Source organism: Camelus dromedarius, chromosome 3 (assembly GCF_036321535.1).
Source record: "Camelus dromedarius isolate mCamDro1 chromosome 3, mCamDro1.pat, whole genome shotgun sequence".
NCBI classification, from domain to species: Eukaryota; Metazoa; Chordata; class Mammalia; order Artiodactyla; family Camelidae; genus Camelus; species Camelus dromedarius.
This window is the reverse complement of record NC_087438.1, coordinates 95,562,257-95,578,997: the sequence shown is the minus strand read 5'-3', so window position 1 is coordinate 95,578,997 and position 16,741 is coordinate 95,562,257. Positions and strand designations below refer to the sequence as shown.

Below are 16,741 nucleotides of genomic sequence, written 5' to 3'. Positions count from 1 at the left end.
TGATCCTTGGCTGAGACTTTGGACTTAGGATGAAAAGGCCCATGACCACAACTGTGCCTGTTAGTCTGGGAGTTGTCGCTGCCTTTCCCCTGTGAAGCCCGAGAAGACACATGAGAAGCTGGTAGTTTGCCATCTCTGAACAAGACCCTGGGTGTACTGGTCACTGATACCCTGAGGACCAGGTGATCATAGGGCCACTCTGTGGAACTTGGGGTTTGCCTAGAGGTCTTCTTAATGCCCAGCCTATCCCTTCCCCAGGCACCTTCCCTTGTCACAGTGCCCCCCGGACTCCTGCCCTTCTGTGGCACAGCCGAGGCCCCCTCTCTGCTGCCCTTCAGGGGAGGGTCCTGAGGAAATCTCATTACCCACATTCCCGTGATATGTGCAGTGCTGTTCATCTCCAGGGAGCAGCTGGCTGAGAGCTCTAATGTTGAGAAAGGTCTGCTCACCCCAGCCCCTCTGAGCCTCATGGCAGTGATGGGTCAGTGCATTAACTTTCCAGGTGTGGCTGCATTTCTACTAAAAAGGACTGTTCAATACCCTAAAATTATGGTTTATAACCACAGACCCTGTGGCTTTCTCTAGAGACCCCGAGTCTGTGCTGCTTAAGAGCTCTCTGGATGGTAGCAGCACAGCCTGGCTCAAACATTGCCAGAAGGGTATCAAAGACTCATAGGGGCTGCGCGAGGCTGGCCTGGAAATGGGAAGGGACTGAGGCAGCGCCAGAGGGCCAGGCGGTAGGAACCACAGGCTAATGATGCCCAGTGTCCCCTCTGACCTGGGCCCCTTTCACCTCACAGAGTCGTGGGAAAGTCTGGAATTGAATGAACCGGGGCAGGGAGAGGAAGGGTTAGCTGGCACCCGTCACTCCTGTCTCTTTAGCAGGAAGTAGGCAATTTGAACCCCTGGCCCACCTAGCCTGCACACAATAGGGAGAGATGATTCTGTGCAAGGAAAACAGGATGCTGCTAGGAAAGGGGATTGGAGGACTTAAGGTAAACATCCACCCTGGGTCCTTTGCATCACAGAAACATACATAAAATTTGGGGTGCAGGTTTTATATCCTCTAAAGCCTGTCCACAGAATCCCAATAAACAACCTCTCATCCAAAGGACTTTCTGTTTATTCCTATCATTTCAGACGTCAGTGCCCAGGATGTCTATGGGCTGTGACGTGGAGAGGATGCTAATTGCAGACCATGCGAATAGCAGAAACCTATACAGGGAGGGAAACCATCTGGAAGATGCCCTTAGCTGCCACTTTGGGATGCGGAGGCAGTGAAAGCCCTGGCCGGGGGAGAATGGCGGGGGCACGAGGCCCCTTTGTTGCTCCCCCACCAGAGTCACCTCTGGGATCTGACAGCACGGAGACTGATGTTCAGCACAGTCATGACTCTATGGAAAAAAAAAAACAGGAAAGCCTGTTAGAAGGGGAGAATTCTCCAGGGCAGAGGATCGCTAAATTAATTACGTAGACGTGAAAATTCAAAGGAAGAAAAATGAGTCTTTTAAAGCTAAAAATAATAATAGTAATAAAGTTCTCATGTTGTTTGCCAAAAGCTGAAGTGCTTTTAAGCTTAAGAAAACTAACCCCTTCAGGAACATTCCATTCCGATTGTCTTGGGAGTCTTCAGTGAGAGAAGGAAGTATAGAATTTGCATGGTGCTGTTTATTTTGTAAAGGAAAGACATGTTCTTATGGAGCTGTGGGCGGTGCAGACGCCAGGCAAGCGATTCATGGAGGAGAGAGGAGGAAGCAATGGACCCAGATGAAACCGGGTGTAAAAAGGGCACAGAAGGAGACGATAACGTGGAGGAGGCGGCCACGTGGGAATGCAAGCCCAAGAGTGGCCAGCTCTTCCAATGAAAAATAACCCAGAAATGTATACTGGATTTCTGTATGATATTCTCTATTGTTATTGCTACCAACATATTCAAAACTGTAACAGCGCTGTCTAGGCTGTTCAGAGCGCAGCTGTGGGATGATGGGCCCTCTGCTCTTTGTAGCCTCTGGTGCAATGTGACTTTGGGTCCACTTCTGTCTGAATTCTTGCCCTCTTCCTTTTGCTAGATGCTCAAGCAAGTTCTGTGTCCTTTCTTACAAGGTCCTCCATTTCCTTAGCTATAAAACTAACACGATGGTTCCACCTGCCTCATGAGGTTGCTGTAGATATTCTCTGAGATCAGATGTGGCAGGTAGCTGGTGGCACTCCCAGGCCACACGCATGAGGGGAGGACCTTTCTTGTTCAGCACCCAGAACGTTGCCTGGCACATACTAGGACTCACTGAGGGTCTGTGCTTATTAACCAGTTGATGAGTTATTAGATATCAAATTCCTTTACAGTAAACTGTCTCTCCTATTGATTTCCTTTCTGAAGTCAAAGGGGGAAAGTTGCTAAGGAGATGTGTTCCTCTGAGGAACGATCCCCTAAGAGATGAATATGCAGACTCTTGGTGGGGGAAGGGATGGGTTGAGATGAGACTTAGGGCCTGGGAAGCGTACAGTGGCACATGCCAGCAGGACACGTCAGATCATGACCCACGTGTCACTTCATTTTTGCAGCAACACTTGGTGGTCGTCCTGCCACAGCCCCTCCCTACTTCTCAGGATGTAAAGGCGCCTCTCCTGCTTCCCCATGAATGTGGTCCTAAGGCTCCTTACTCTGTAGTTCTGGGAATTTCTACCATATCTGATGAAGCTTTGTCACACCCCATCTTGTTAATGCCATCGCCTCTCACAGTAGTGAGTTTAGTCTGAGATGTTGTCAGCTTGCAATTTAGAAATGAGTTAAAAATTAGTGTGGGCTGCTTTACCAGTCTGAGTTCAAAATCCTGGATTTGGGCTTAGCTTCCAGTGAGGGCAGCTTGTTCGGTGAGTGGGAGTGAGATGACCCAGCAGGGCTGCCTTTGTGACTGGGACTTTGAATTGGCATCAGGACCTGTGGCCCTTTGACTGAACAGGGTCCGCAAATGGACCAGACAGAGTTTTCATCTGTCAGAGGAAGGAACACACCAGGGAGATTTGTTGCCCATTTAGAAAATGATTGGGCATGAAATGGATACTGTTTGGATTACAGAGAAACACATCTTCTCATTAGCTTTTTCAGGATCACAAAAGGCCTGATGGCTGGTTTAGCTCCATCCAGTGGGATCTGGTGCCAGAAAATCTGTTACGCATTTGCATACGGAAGCAGCCTTGAGGACAAAGGGAATCTCTTTAATCTCATCAATGGTCTTCTTTCACTCTGTTCCACACATGTATGGAGCGCAGAGGGTATGTTTCCAGCTCTGTCTCAAGGAGTAGGGGGAAGAATCTATCTGGTCACCTTTCCTGCACCAGCTACCTGGGTGATGGTGGATGCTGAGTGGAGAGAGCTGGTTGCTGATGTGGGGGGGGTGGGAAGGGGAGGGGACCAAATGGGGTGGGTTGGAGGGACAGTCACTAGTGGGAGTTGTTGTGGAGAGTAAGACCAGGCTGGCCGTAGAGGTGGATCTCCGGAGGTCTCCTGGCAAGTAGAGAATAAGAGACAAGAGGACTTCAGGGCTGTACTTTGGCTTAAAGATGACCTTGTAGAAAAACTGGGAGAAGAAAATGGGTCCAGTTGGTCTGGTGTGACTCTAAAGAATGTTTAAGAGGAATCATGTGGGAAAGAGTTGAAGCTCACATTTACTGAGTACTTGCTTGGAATAATGTTAAGCATTTGATAGGTTGTCTCGTGCAGTCCTCCTAAGCACCATGTAAGGGTGTTGTTACCACTTGCCTTTACAGCTCAGAGAGGTTGCATAACTTTCCCAGGGTCACACAGCACCCAAGGAGCTGAGCTGAGATGTGAAGTGGGATCTGCCTGGAGCCCGTAGTTCATGCTCCTTTGACCTTTCCATAGCATCCGTATCACGCAGGTAGGTAATTTGCTCATATTAGCAAAGACATGTCCAGAGATTTCGGTTTCCTGCAGTCTGTTCACCTTTAGCATCAGCACCCTGAGCAATGGCCAGCCAAGAGCCCTGTATGAAAGCAGAGCCGCTGGCCTGTCATGGCGTGGTGGTAGTCATGGAGATGAGTCCGGGTCTGGAGCAAGGCCAGCATGTGGCTGCTGAGGCACCTCAGTTAGACCTCAGCCTGCTGAGGCGATGTCTGGAGACTCATTGGTCTCAGGGTACACATCTGAGAATGAGTCTTCGTAGAGGTAATTCCTGGTCCTACCCTAAACTGTGTGTCTTCAGAAAAGTCGTGAGATCTGTGGAGACCTGTTTCTTTCTCCAACACTCCAGGGTTGGTTCCCATCTTGATGCCTTTGCAGTCCCTCTCCTAGAATGTTCCTCTGTTGGCCTTCAAAAGAGGATCTTCCTTTTTGTCACATCATGACTTAAATGTCACTTCCTAGAGAGGTCGTCCCTGACTCCTTAATCCATTGTGACTATTCAGGAGCTCTCTTTTGTCTCACTCTTTCAAAATAAGCTATTTAGCTTTTATCTCTATCTAACATTCCTTCCTTCCTTCCTTCCTTCCTTCCTTCCTCCCTCCCTGCCTGCCTGCCTGCCTGCCTCTCTCCCTCCCTTTCTTTCTTCTTTCCCTTTCCTATTACTCCTCTTTGAGAATGTCAGTTTCTTAAGAGCAAGGACTTCCATCTTGCCCATCTTCAAATGCCCAGTGCTTATAGTAGTACTTGGCATGTACAGTGAGTTTCACAAATGTTTGCAGGATTGATGGGCTGAAGTCTTTCCTATGTTCAATACAAACGTATGTGTCTAGAGGCAGATGCTCCAGGGACTCCTCTAGCTCTGAATCTTTGTGACCTACAAATAAAAGAGTTATCCAGAGATACTCCTGGCTCAGACAGTTTATTCAGCATTACATGAGCATGTCCCTTGGAGCAGACACATGTCAGGGGACTTGGGGTTCAGAAATGATGAGCCAGGCTTGGTCCCTAGGCTCTCAGAGCAGAACTGAGTAGTGACTAAGCCCATGGGCTGGGGACCATCCACGTGCTCATTCACTGACTGTTATGGAACCCCATGATATTCCAGACTGTGTGTAGGTGAGGGGCAGGCAGCAGTGAGGAAGAAAGATGCTATCTGCGGTCTCCTGAGGCTTCTAATGGATTTCGACAGAGTTAGAATCACATCCCAGCTTTTCCACTTATTAGTTGCTTGACCTAAGGCAAGTTCTGATTTTTTTTTTCTCTTCTATCAAGTGGAGGTGAGATTGCCTTCACAAGGTAATTGTAAAGGTGGAATGGTTCTTTGTATGGGACGTTGCAGTCTAGACACTAGAGGCCTGAAAGCAGACCAGATGTTTGAGGGCTTATGAGCTGACTGATGTAACTGAAGGCAGGGTGAGTATTGGAGGAAGAGGAGAGTATGGGCAGGGAAGGGGGACTACATTTTAGAAGGGAGGTTTGAAGCCAGGTTGTGGAAGACAGAGTCATGAAGCTATTTCCTTAAAAAAAAAAATAATAAATTTAGAATCTGTAACTTGAACAAAAACAAGAACATCAATCCCCTTCCTTTAGTGGGAGAAAAAAAAAAAACCCTTTGCAGCCATTATAGTATCTAAAGATGATTATCTCCTTGTTCTGTCTTACCTGCTAGGTATTCAGTATTTATTGCTAAAGAATGAAAATGAAAGCTTTTACTCTTTGTGTTTATTCCACATTTGTCTTAGGAAACCTCATAGGTACTTGCCCATAACTTATCATTGCATCTGTCTTCCATGTGCAGTTTAGACCTGATTTATATTTTATATTAACACTATCGGCCTTAGCTTAGAGTAATGTAAGGAAGGGAATTGGCCATTGAGTGGTACATTGGTGAAGAGATAGGCAGGAAAGAGAGCTAGTTGTGGGCAAGGTTGAAACTGAATTGCTTAGCGCATGAAAAATTGTATTTTGCAATGATTGAACAGCGTGGGATGTGCAAAACAGAGGAACAACAAGAATACACAAGATATAAATGATATGGCACTTACTCAAGTCTATAGTGGGAGGTGCAACCATGCTTCTCTCGGCTTGAGGTGATTTCTAATAGCTTAAAAGGTGTCCCCAAGAAACCACAGCTCCAGGCACCACTAACTTTGTCATGATTGCTTCGATGTTATCATTTAAGGAATGGAATTTAATAACCTTGGGAACCAACCCAAGAAAGCAGAAATGAGTCTGCCCTAATTGGAGAAAGAAAGAACTTGGAAATGAATAGTCTCCGATTACCCATTTATAAATCCAGAGCCAAGAGTTTCTGAAAGCAGTGGGAGGGGTGAAAGTGATAACAGGTTTAATTTTGTTGGTCATACCTGGAGAGCCACAAAAGCTTTGTAGCTCTTTTGTAAACCTTACCTGATGCTTGGCACATGGAGGCTCTCAAAAAGGCTTTGGATTCTGTAGGATCAGTTCTCTCAAAAACCTTGGGGCCTTTCACCAGTGGGACTGAGATAGATCCCTGGAACAGATGGCATGGGGAATCTGTTCCAGGGGACATGGGATACGTTTTTTTATTAACCAGCTTTAACTGGAGCTGCTTTCTGGCCTTTGCAGGAAGAACATTTGTTTATGAAGGTTCTTTGTATGTACTTTTACTGCTGTTGATTTTCCATCTTAGATATCAGTATCCTGGAGAGCTCTCCCCTTCATTCTAGGACCCTTTAAACTTGGTTAACACTTTAAACACACATTTTCAAAATCTCCTTGGTGCAAATTTATGTGAATTTTGCATTCTGTTGCACAGTAGACCAATGACTGCCTTAATTTTTTAAAAAGTTTCAAATTACTAATTATTATCTAGTAAAAAAGATGTTGCAGGGAGATTCACTATGGGTTTACATTCTCCTTAGCCCACCACAGTCTAAGAAGGAAGGATTTAGGTTAGATTGTGGAAAACAGGACAAGGAGACCAAGCCATGATAGATACACATGGTGCGGGACTGCCTATTTCCCCATCTTCCTCTGATTTTTAGATTTGCCGGTGGGTGGCCAGTGAATGAACACCACGTTGCCCCGCTAGAGCTCTGTGCTGAGCTTCTGTTCCCCAGAATGCCACACTACACAAGTGACAGCCTTACCTGGGGATCTGAGAGGTCATATGAGCATCTCTGTCTCCCATCTGGGGCAGGCATTCCTCAGACTTTTCTCTTCTGGTTTCAGTTAACACCTGTTCCTGCCAACCTCTGTAGGGCAGGGTGGAAAGCAGTCAGTCAGACATCCTCTGGCTGAGGATCAGAAGGCACCAACCTTGTCCAGCAAACCTGCCTTGCTGAACCTTGCTGTGAATTTATCCCTCACATCCTGCATGTTACCACCATCCCTGGAGTTGAGCCCTTGTCTGCTAGGATCAACAGTGTTTGCCAGATTCTTTCTCCTCGATCATTCTCTTTTCTTCCTAATAACTTTTTACTAATAGTGCCTGAATGTCGGCTCTTAGGATACCTTAACACTCAAACTCCATGGCTCTCTGGTAGAGACTTGAAAAAGCCCAAAGACCTTCTCTCGAAAAAGAAAAGAAAAAAAAAAAAAAGGTATGACCATGTATGTTGTGCTCTTAGTGAACATAATTTAGGGCAAGAGAAGGTTTTTATTCTTTGTTTCCAGACTTGTCTGTCTCTGAGATGAGACAAAGCAGAGCATAGCTCTGCCAGAGATACACGAACACCTTAGCTGTCGTATGTTGGTTTCAGCAGTGGTGTCGATCTGGTTAATCAGCAAAAGTTTTCTGGGTAAAGTAGGACCTGAGCTTAATGTTCAGAAAGAAATTAAACGTTTTTTTCCTGTGGAGTCTAACATTTGAGATTGGAAAGGCTAAACAGCATCACAGCTCCAGGATCTTGAGTCTCTGAAATGCCTGGGGTCCCTTGCCCTTGGTGTACCTCCCCTTTCTTTATTTGAAAAGCTGGTAGGAGAGATGAAGATGATAACTGAACACACACCACATGCCAGGCCCCGTGTTCAGCACCTGTCACGCATCATCTCATTGGATCCTCATGAGACCCCAGGGAGGTACATCGGTTGGTTTGCATCTGAATCCTAAAGAAGTGAGTGACCCATTGAGATCACATCGGTGGGAAGTAGCCCGCTATGCCTCTCCTCTCAAACCCACACCTCTCTGATCCAAACCCTTGGCCTCTTGGCTAAGTGCACTAATTTTTAATTTTGAAGTTTGTAGAGTTTCTGAACTTCCCTGTTCTTACATGATTAACTACTATGGCTGCAGAATAATGGCAGAATCATGCTCATTAACACCAAAGGAGTTAGTTCTCTGGGAAAAGCTCCACGTTTTATAGGCATTTTAATTGCTTTAAAGTGAAGCACAGGTACAAAAGATAGACTTTATGAGCTACGGCTATCTTTTAAGTATACCTTTTTCCTGGAAATATTTGATTTTTACTGTGCTTTTTTATACCGTCTTATCTTCCTAGGTTATGGAACTGGTCTTAGATATTTTAAGTAGTTCTGTCTCCTTTGTTCGTAAATGTCTTATGAATAATTTCTGTCAGTTACAATGAAATAGAACCCACATGTTTTTACTGTTATAACACTTTAATAAATTCTGGCCATTTTGATGGATGAGAAGATTAAAACTTCTCTATGCATGGTGTCTTGTCCCTCTACTGAGAGTTGTGACCATTCTCAGGTCCTGTTGTTCATGCTGCCTGGTCCCATACCCTGTCACCACAAGGCATCATGCATTTCCCTAAACAGTGATATGGTACACTTCTCAAATACCCTCTCACTGAAGGAACCTCACATCTCATCTGTTCCATCCCGTATCTTACATCACAGAGAGAGCGAGAGGGAGATAAATTCACTGGCCATTAGCATTGCCTTGGAAAGGAACTTTGACTTTTATATTCATTATAAACATCATATAAGTTTATTCACATATCCAAGCATTTGGCTTTGACTTCTGCTGCTACAATGTTTTCGTCACAGTCGGAAGTTCTCTTGGGGATCCAGTGGATGGGTCCTATGGGAGGTGGAGAGAGGGGTTCGTACGCTGTTGCTTGGTGCTGTACTCGTCAGTTGTAGCCCCATCATAAGCTGTTCTCGTGAGTGGTGTAGTGACTCGGAGCATCATCTTTGGTGTGAGACTCACCTAGGTTGAAATCCAGACTTAACAGCTGTGTGACTCAGACAGGTTACTTAATGTCTCTGTGCCCATTTCCTCATTAGTAAATTAATAATAAACTGATTTCTATACCAGTTACCTCAGTGGTGAACTGGGATAATATCACATTATTCTACGTGTTGGTGGATGTCAATATCTGTTGTCAGCCCCCGATGGGATGATGCGTTATCTAATAACATGCTTCTTTCTGCCCTTTTTCCCACCTAATTCTTCTCCTCACCTCTTGTTTTCCCTCCTCTCCCTCTATCCTACTTTTAAAGAGAAATCAGTTTCTTGGTGAAAACGCGGAGTGAGGGTCCTTGTTGTTACCATCCCAGAGCAGCTGGAGAACCGGGGAGGGTGTGGGGTGAGAACTTTGAGAAGAGGGCATTGGCTGGCCAGGCTAATAATATCTTGGGGTCTGTGATTTTATGGAGCATATTTCCACAGCTGCTCTAGTCAACCCCTCTTAACGTGTTCTTTTCTATAGATCAGGACATACAAATTAGCCACGTTGGACTTAGTCGTGGCCTCTCCTGATGTCTTCTTTTGCACATGAGCAGAGGGTTAAAGCTCTTTCCAGCTACTGCCATTAGTTCCAGCCAGGCACAGGGTGTCCTTTACTCTTCAATCTCAGAGGCAAAAGTTCCATAGTCTCACAGGGCTGGACACTTGCTCTTGTCCCTGGTGATGGTCGTGACTTGACATTGTCTCCCTGCTGCTGAGATTCTCCAAGAGGCAGAAGGAGACTCTGCCTTTTGTGGGTGATGTTTCTAGACTACTCAGTGACAGGCAGCTGTGGTGGTCGCCCGCAGGTATAGGGAGTCTGAATTCCTTCACAGTGTATTGCAGGGTTGGCCCCAGAAGATAGAGGACATTTAGGAGAAACTGAGGACCCTGGTGTGTGAGAGGGTGGAGGCTGGGTCTAGTGCTTCTTTTCAAAGGAAGCAGGACAGGAAAGGGCAAGGTCATCTCCTTTGCAAGTTGACAGACCTGATTTTGAGCACTCGCTATGACGTTTATTAGCTGTGTAGTATTGGGAAGTTACTTGGCGATTTCAAATCCATTTTCTCATGTTTACCTTCCTTTTTCACTTAATGTACCATAAACATGAATCTATTGTTAATACTTATAAACCTACTTTTCCTTTATAATGCCTGGAGAGTATTTCATAAACGAATGTCTTGTAAATAACCATTTCCCTATAGGTGGTATAATGGACTGAATGTTTGTGTTGAAGCCTTGATCCTCACTGTAGCTGTGTTTGGAGATGGAGCCTTTAAGGAAGTATTTAAGGTTGAATGAGGTCATAAGGATGGGGCCCCAATACAGTAGTTGTAAGAAGAGACATCGAAGAGTTTGCTCGTTCTCTGAGTGCACCTAGAGAAACCAATGTGAGGACACAGTGAGAAAGTGGTCGTCTGCAAGTGAGGAAGAGAGCCCTCACCAGAAATTGACTATACTGGCATTCTGACCTCAAACTTTCAGCCTCCAGAACTGTGAGAAAATACATTTCTGTTATCCAAGCCACCCAATCAATGGTATTTTGTTATGGCAGATGAACATTCAGGTTGGTTACAATTTCCCCTTACTGTGCACCATTAGGATATACATTTTTGCCTAACACATTCACCAGCTGGGTCATAGGATGCTTCTTTTTTCCATTTTTCCATTGATTATTAAAATGTTCATACATACCAAAAAGCTGAGGGAATGATATAATCACTTCCCATACACCTATCCAGCTAAGTTTCATGGTTGTTATCATTTAGGGGCATGGTTGAAAAACTGCCCTCCAGAGAGGCTGTTCATAGTTGATACCACCCCCTGCAAACGCACACATACATACACACTAATACAAGAGAGAGGGTACTTTTAGTTTTAACACAGAAAGAAATGAGTCCTCAGACCCTTGGTTTGAAGGGGAAGGTAAAGGTCTCTTTCCAGGAGGATATTTTTGGTCAGATGCATCTTCTTATCCTCTTCCCCTTTGTCCTTGTCTATCCTATGTCCCCACCCACCCTCATCCCCCAGTCCTTGGGCTCACACGATCAGCCTTCAGTATCACTCAACTGTCTGTCCTGTTTAGACACATGGTTATTACGCCCCTTTGTTTGGCCTCAGAGAACATGGCCAACACTTTGATTTGAAAGCTGAGAACAGTGACGGAGGATTTCCAAACTGCCATTCTTCCCTAGTTCCAGCAAAATCCGATGGGTGGAATCTCCTGTTTTGTATTCTGTGAGGCTCTGTTGTCAGCTAGTAAACAAGCCCCTCTGGAGAGGGGGGACGCACGATGCATGCATGGGTTACCATGGGGACAGACAAGCTGTAATAAATGCTTGGGATCTTAGCTTGATGAGGTTTTAGCAGTTTGGAGTAATTTCTTTGTCAGTCATCCATTAAGTCACTCCTAATGAATCACTGGGAGTGCCTTTGGTCTTCAGATGAACCTCCGATGAGCATGGTTCGGGCAGAGAGCAATCTTAAAAGGGACAGGGAGACAACAAAGTGTCATTAATTTGTCAACTCTTTGCAAACTGAGTGGCCTCTTGTCAGAGGAAGTTTCCATGAGTCACAGGAGTGGATCACAAGTTCACATGACTCTTTTAGACTAAGTCTTTGAGTCTTGGTTAACCCATGTAGACTTGTTGCCTCCCAGAATCCTTTGCAGCTTAACGTCCCCAGGGAAAGGGATCACGGAGGTGCCTCACAGGAGGAAAGGGGCACTAAGAGCTGACCAGTGGTACTTCCACCCTGACAGCCCCTCTCATTTGGAGGGTGAGAGTGTGCGGTGTGTCTATTCTGATCCAAGGTCCACTTTCCATGTAAAATGTGTGTAAAGGGTTCTCTCTTCTACCCCTTCTCTAGCAACTTCAGCATGGAAGGGCATGCCATGTTTGTTGTCACTGTCAAACTTGGTGGCCATGGGCCCTGGAGTCCTCACTGTGGTTTCAAGGCCTCCCAGGATGACGCTGCCACGTTCTCCGGTCCTTTCTTGCACCACCGCAGCCCGAGCCCGCCGCCAGCCTGATGGAACACTGCTGTTCCCCAGACTTGCTGTGATTTCTCTTACATCTGGAAAGGGAGCTTCTTTTTACCCGAAAAGTTCTTCCTCATCCTATTACCTGGTTAAACTTATTTTTCCATAGATAGCAGTCTGTCCAGGAGGTCTCCCCTGACCCACTGAAAGGCTGGAAGAGGTACCTTCCTTGACTCCTGTAACAGATAGAACTTACCCTCTTATTTCCTATCTCCTCTATTGAGCTGTGAGCTTCTGGAGGGCTGGGCTGACATCTTGTTCACTCCAGAACTCCCAGCCTCCAGCCTAAAATAAAATGAGCCTGTACAGAGCAGATGCTCTATGTCTATGAATGGAATAAACCCAAGATGTATCTCTTAGGTGACTCTTAGGGGCCCTTTGATCAGCACACAAAATGGAACATCTTCTCATCTCAGCATCTCTGAGGTGGTACCCTGCTCTGCTGTTCTAGGCGTTATGACCCTTTGCCAGTGAGGTTATAGGATGTGCCTACGGGCAGCAGAAAGGCTTGATTCAGAATTTTAAAATCAATATAGCTAATTAAAAATTAACTTGTACTGGAAAAAAAAGTTCAGAAACAATTACAATAATTAAAATATCCCTACCTTAATTGAGACCAAGCAGTGAGCTTAAAAAATAAAATTAATTAAAAAAAACTTACACAAAGCCTGTAATTAACTGGCTTTTAAATTCAGTGTTTTCCAGCTTGACAAATTTCTGTTTAAATTAATTCATTCTTGTTTTTTTCTTTGAAAAAAATTTTTGTAGAAGTTATTGAAAAAATTAATTGGACATGTGTCTTTGCCAGTTGACACTTGATTGGTTTGTGTGTGGGAGCAGGAAAGATGGCATTAACCTTCCATGCCTGTCTGCTCCGTGCTAGGCACAATCTCCTGTTTCAATCCACATGAGTCCTGCAGGTATTATGGTAGAAGAGGTGGGCGGGAGGTGGGGCTTTGGTATCTTGTGGGGATGGCTGCGTCCTATCACCAAGCACATGCTTGGAAAGAGGGAAACTTGGAGCACAGTCTCCAGAATTCATTAGGACCTTGACAAGGAAGCTTCTACCCCTGGTCCGGGTTATCACTCACCCTCAGCCCTCTCTCCCTCCCTCCTCACCTGCACAATTTCCCTGCGGCTTATTAAAGCGCCTTTCAAATTCCACTTATCATTCTGATCTCCTATCAGTCCCTTGAGAAAGTGGAGCCACCCAGCCCTGTCCAGTATGGGAGGGAAAAGCGAATTTGAGAGGCAGCATTTACATGTAAATGACACACTCCTTTACCATCCTCATCCCCTTTCAATCCCAATATTGCTGTTTTTCAAAAGCAACATGCGTCCTGGTGATTAAACAAACCCTGACAGCTTGATTTGTTACTGTTTTGTTGTTCTGTGAAGTTCATTTACTCTTAAATAATTCCCATGCATGTTTGAAGTCTTCAGACCCTGGTAATTAATTTTTAGCAGACTTGATTTCTGTATGCAAATTGTTAAGTAAGTTTGTGTATGGAGTTAAATAACTGATGATTTTTATTTATGACTATTTCTGGTTAAAGTGGATTTATTTCTTGCTCTTTCTTTCTCTCTCTTTCTTTAGGAATGGTAGCTTCAGGAATTGGAGGGGGCCGTTTAGCCTAATGGTAGGGTGTCAGATGGCAAGGATGCAGAAAGAAAATTGACAGCTACTGGTCAGATGACTCCTTTGGGGTCCACTGCATTCACAGCGGGTAGGCAGAGGACACAGTTGCCCAGGGTCAGCACCCCACCGTCTGGGGAGCGCTAGGGCCATGTGTGGCATCAACTTGGGGCAGTCCTGTGTGGCCCAGCTCAGGACCCCCTGGCTGCCACTTACTTTTCTCCTCAAGTTTCATTCTGCCCCAGCATCCTCTCGGGAACGTGGTGCATCTGGGCTCTCTACTTGGTGTCAGGTGGAGCCCCACATCAACTTTTAAAAGGAGACTCTAGGTGATTTTCAGGCCGCTGGCGTATCGTGGTGAGGAGTTGGGGTTTGGAGTCAGCCGACCAGGTGTCCAACACCGTCTGCACCTCTCAGCTTCTTTGTGCAATGGGCACACGAACCACAGCCAGCTCTGGGGTGTTTGTGAGAATTAAGGATGGTAATCCAATTACAGTTCACTGCCTGCATGTTTCAAAAGCGCTGGGTAAGTGTTAGCTATCGTTCTTGTTATGATCAAGGCTTATTATGCACTTTGGGAACAAAATACAGACACGCAAAAATTAACCATCAGCCACGAGGTGCTTAACCCGAACCACGTCTGTTCTAAGCCCTTAAAAGATTCACTCACTTACCCTCATGACAACCGAAAGCGATACCAGGTATGGTTACTACTCCCTTTCACAGACGAGGGAAGGGCTGTATAGAGGTTAGGAAGCAGTGCGGCCAGCCTTCACCTTGAACCCTGGGCCTGGAGTCTGCTGTTCCCACCAGGCTCAGCTGGCTTACTTTCCTTGAGATCGTGCTGCCCACGAGGCCATCTGGATCCCAGCGTGGACCCTGCAGATCTTTGAAGTTGGCTGCAGAAGCAAAGACCAGCTGAAATTCAGCCCTTAAGCTTGTCCTCTAGTTCTGCGGATCTGGACACCCATTACCCTAGGCCAGCCTGGCATTCCCCATCTCTGAAATCCCCTCCGGGGAAAATCCCAAGGGTTCCAGGACACCTGACACCTGTCAGGGCAGTGTCTCGGTGGGCACCTGCAGCTGAAGCTTTGGGGCTGGTCCCCGAGTTTCTTGGGATCCGTCCGTGTCTTACTTCATCCTTTGGTGCCTGGATGTCTGAAAAGGGGCCGTGAAGGCCAGCATGGTCGTCATCAGTGGTCACCTGGTAGTTGTTCATTGCTAGCTTGATGCTGTGTGAGTCTAGGAGAGCAAGTCACAGCTGGCTGGGCTGCCGCCCTGGGGTTGGGGTGGTGGGCGGTGCACAGGGAGGCCACTGGCCTAAGACGCACCGGCCTCCTGGCCTCTCCTGAGGATGTTTCCAGGAAACCAGACCTCCACCTGGGACCAGAAGTTCCTGCTGGAAGTTTCTGGAAGGCCCAGCCTCAGAGGACTCTGAGGGCAGACACAGGCCCCCTGCCTCTCAGCTCGTAGAGGTGAAACCCTCAGCTTAAGAGCTCAGAGTGAGTGCCCTGTCTCTGGGGCTCTAGTCAGCCTCTCTTTATCCTGCTGCATGTTTCCTGCTGCTAAGCTCTGGGCTGCTAGGTCCATCCCATCCCCTGGGGAGTCAGCTCTGCTGGGTGACTCCCTGGGACCAGGACCTGGGTCTTGCTGCTCACCTGACTGGCCTGAGAATACACCCAGGTTTCTGTTTGCAGAGGCTGAAGCTGTGCCCTGCACAGTGCAAGCAACAGAAAAATGCCTTTGGATAGCGTGTATGCAGGTCCCTGGAGGAATTAACCAGCAGCCATCTGAAGAGAAGGGCATTGAGATTCTGGGTTTGGGTGGGCTGATAGGAAGCGTGACTTCCTCCAAGTGCAGGGAGCTCGTGATCACTGGGGAGCCCAGAGGTTGAGGGGACCACAACATTTATGACAGCAGTGGTGCTGTCCCTGCTTGGGATGCCAGTCTGTTTAACCAAATGTTTGTGTGGGGAGGACTGGGAAACATTCCCTCCCCAGGCTGTGGAGAGCAGTTACAAAAGATTTATCGCCCGATGGGCTTTAGGCCCCAGAGCTGGGAGATGGCACAATTGCTTTTGTTTTGCAGAGAATTCCCTGTAGGCTCTTCTCTGCCCTGATGAGCACATGCACCTCAGCCTGCAAGTGCTGATTAGCCAGGGGCTCACTGCTCTGCCTGTTCTAGGAAATGTAATATACGAACTGCTGTCTTTGGAGACCTTTTCTGCAGTGACTTGGCTGAATCAACACACACGCCGCCCCATTATTCCCCCCAACAAAGCACACAGTCTAGTCAGATTGAATATTTGAGGATTGCCCAGACATGCCTCCCTACCTTGGAGTGTGGTGCCCATCCTGGCCTAGATTGCCTTTCCTCTCTTTGCTTTTTAAAATCCTACCCATCCCTCAAGATCCAATTCACATATTAATGCTTCATTAATCCCTGCCCCAGAAATTGATCTCTCTTTTGCTCTCAAGCTCTGTTATCATTTTCTATGCCCGGCATGGCCCTTATCTAATTCTCCCTTGCACAATAAATATTTATATGTCAGCTTTCTTTTTTCCTGCCTGATTATATTGTAAGTTTGTGTGGCACTGGACTGGACTGGCTTGTGCATCCTGAAGTTCTTCACAAAACTTAAAAGAGACTTACTTATGCATATAGTCTATTTTGATTGAACTGAAGATCTCAATACTCCATCCTCTGGGACTTACTGCACCATAGGAAATAAGCAAAATTGGGCACAAAGTCATAAAAAGCAATAGCAGACAAATAACCAAAGAAGGAAATATCACTTTTGGTCCTTAGAACACTCAAGATGCTAAAGGATTTTTAAAAGTAATTCCTGCCAAGAAGAAGATGCTGAAACTCCCCAAAGCACGAAAGAATCACTGTCCTGATGCTGAAGAAAAACACGTGCCATAGACGTAGAATTCCCCCTGGTTTGCGTTTTCATCCCAATCACCTCCA

At 46.3% G+C, this 16,741-nt stretch overlaps 1 protein-coding gene across 1 annotated transcript in view; it reads left to right on the top strand.

The window, feature by feature from the left end:
* SPOCK1 (SPARC (osteonectin), cwcv and kazal like domains proteoglycan 1) overlaps positions 1-16,741 on the top strand; it is a 470,147-nt gene that overhangs the window by 307,921 nt on the left and 145,485 nt on the right. The window lies entirely within an intron of this gene.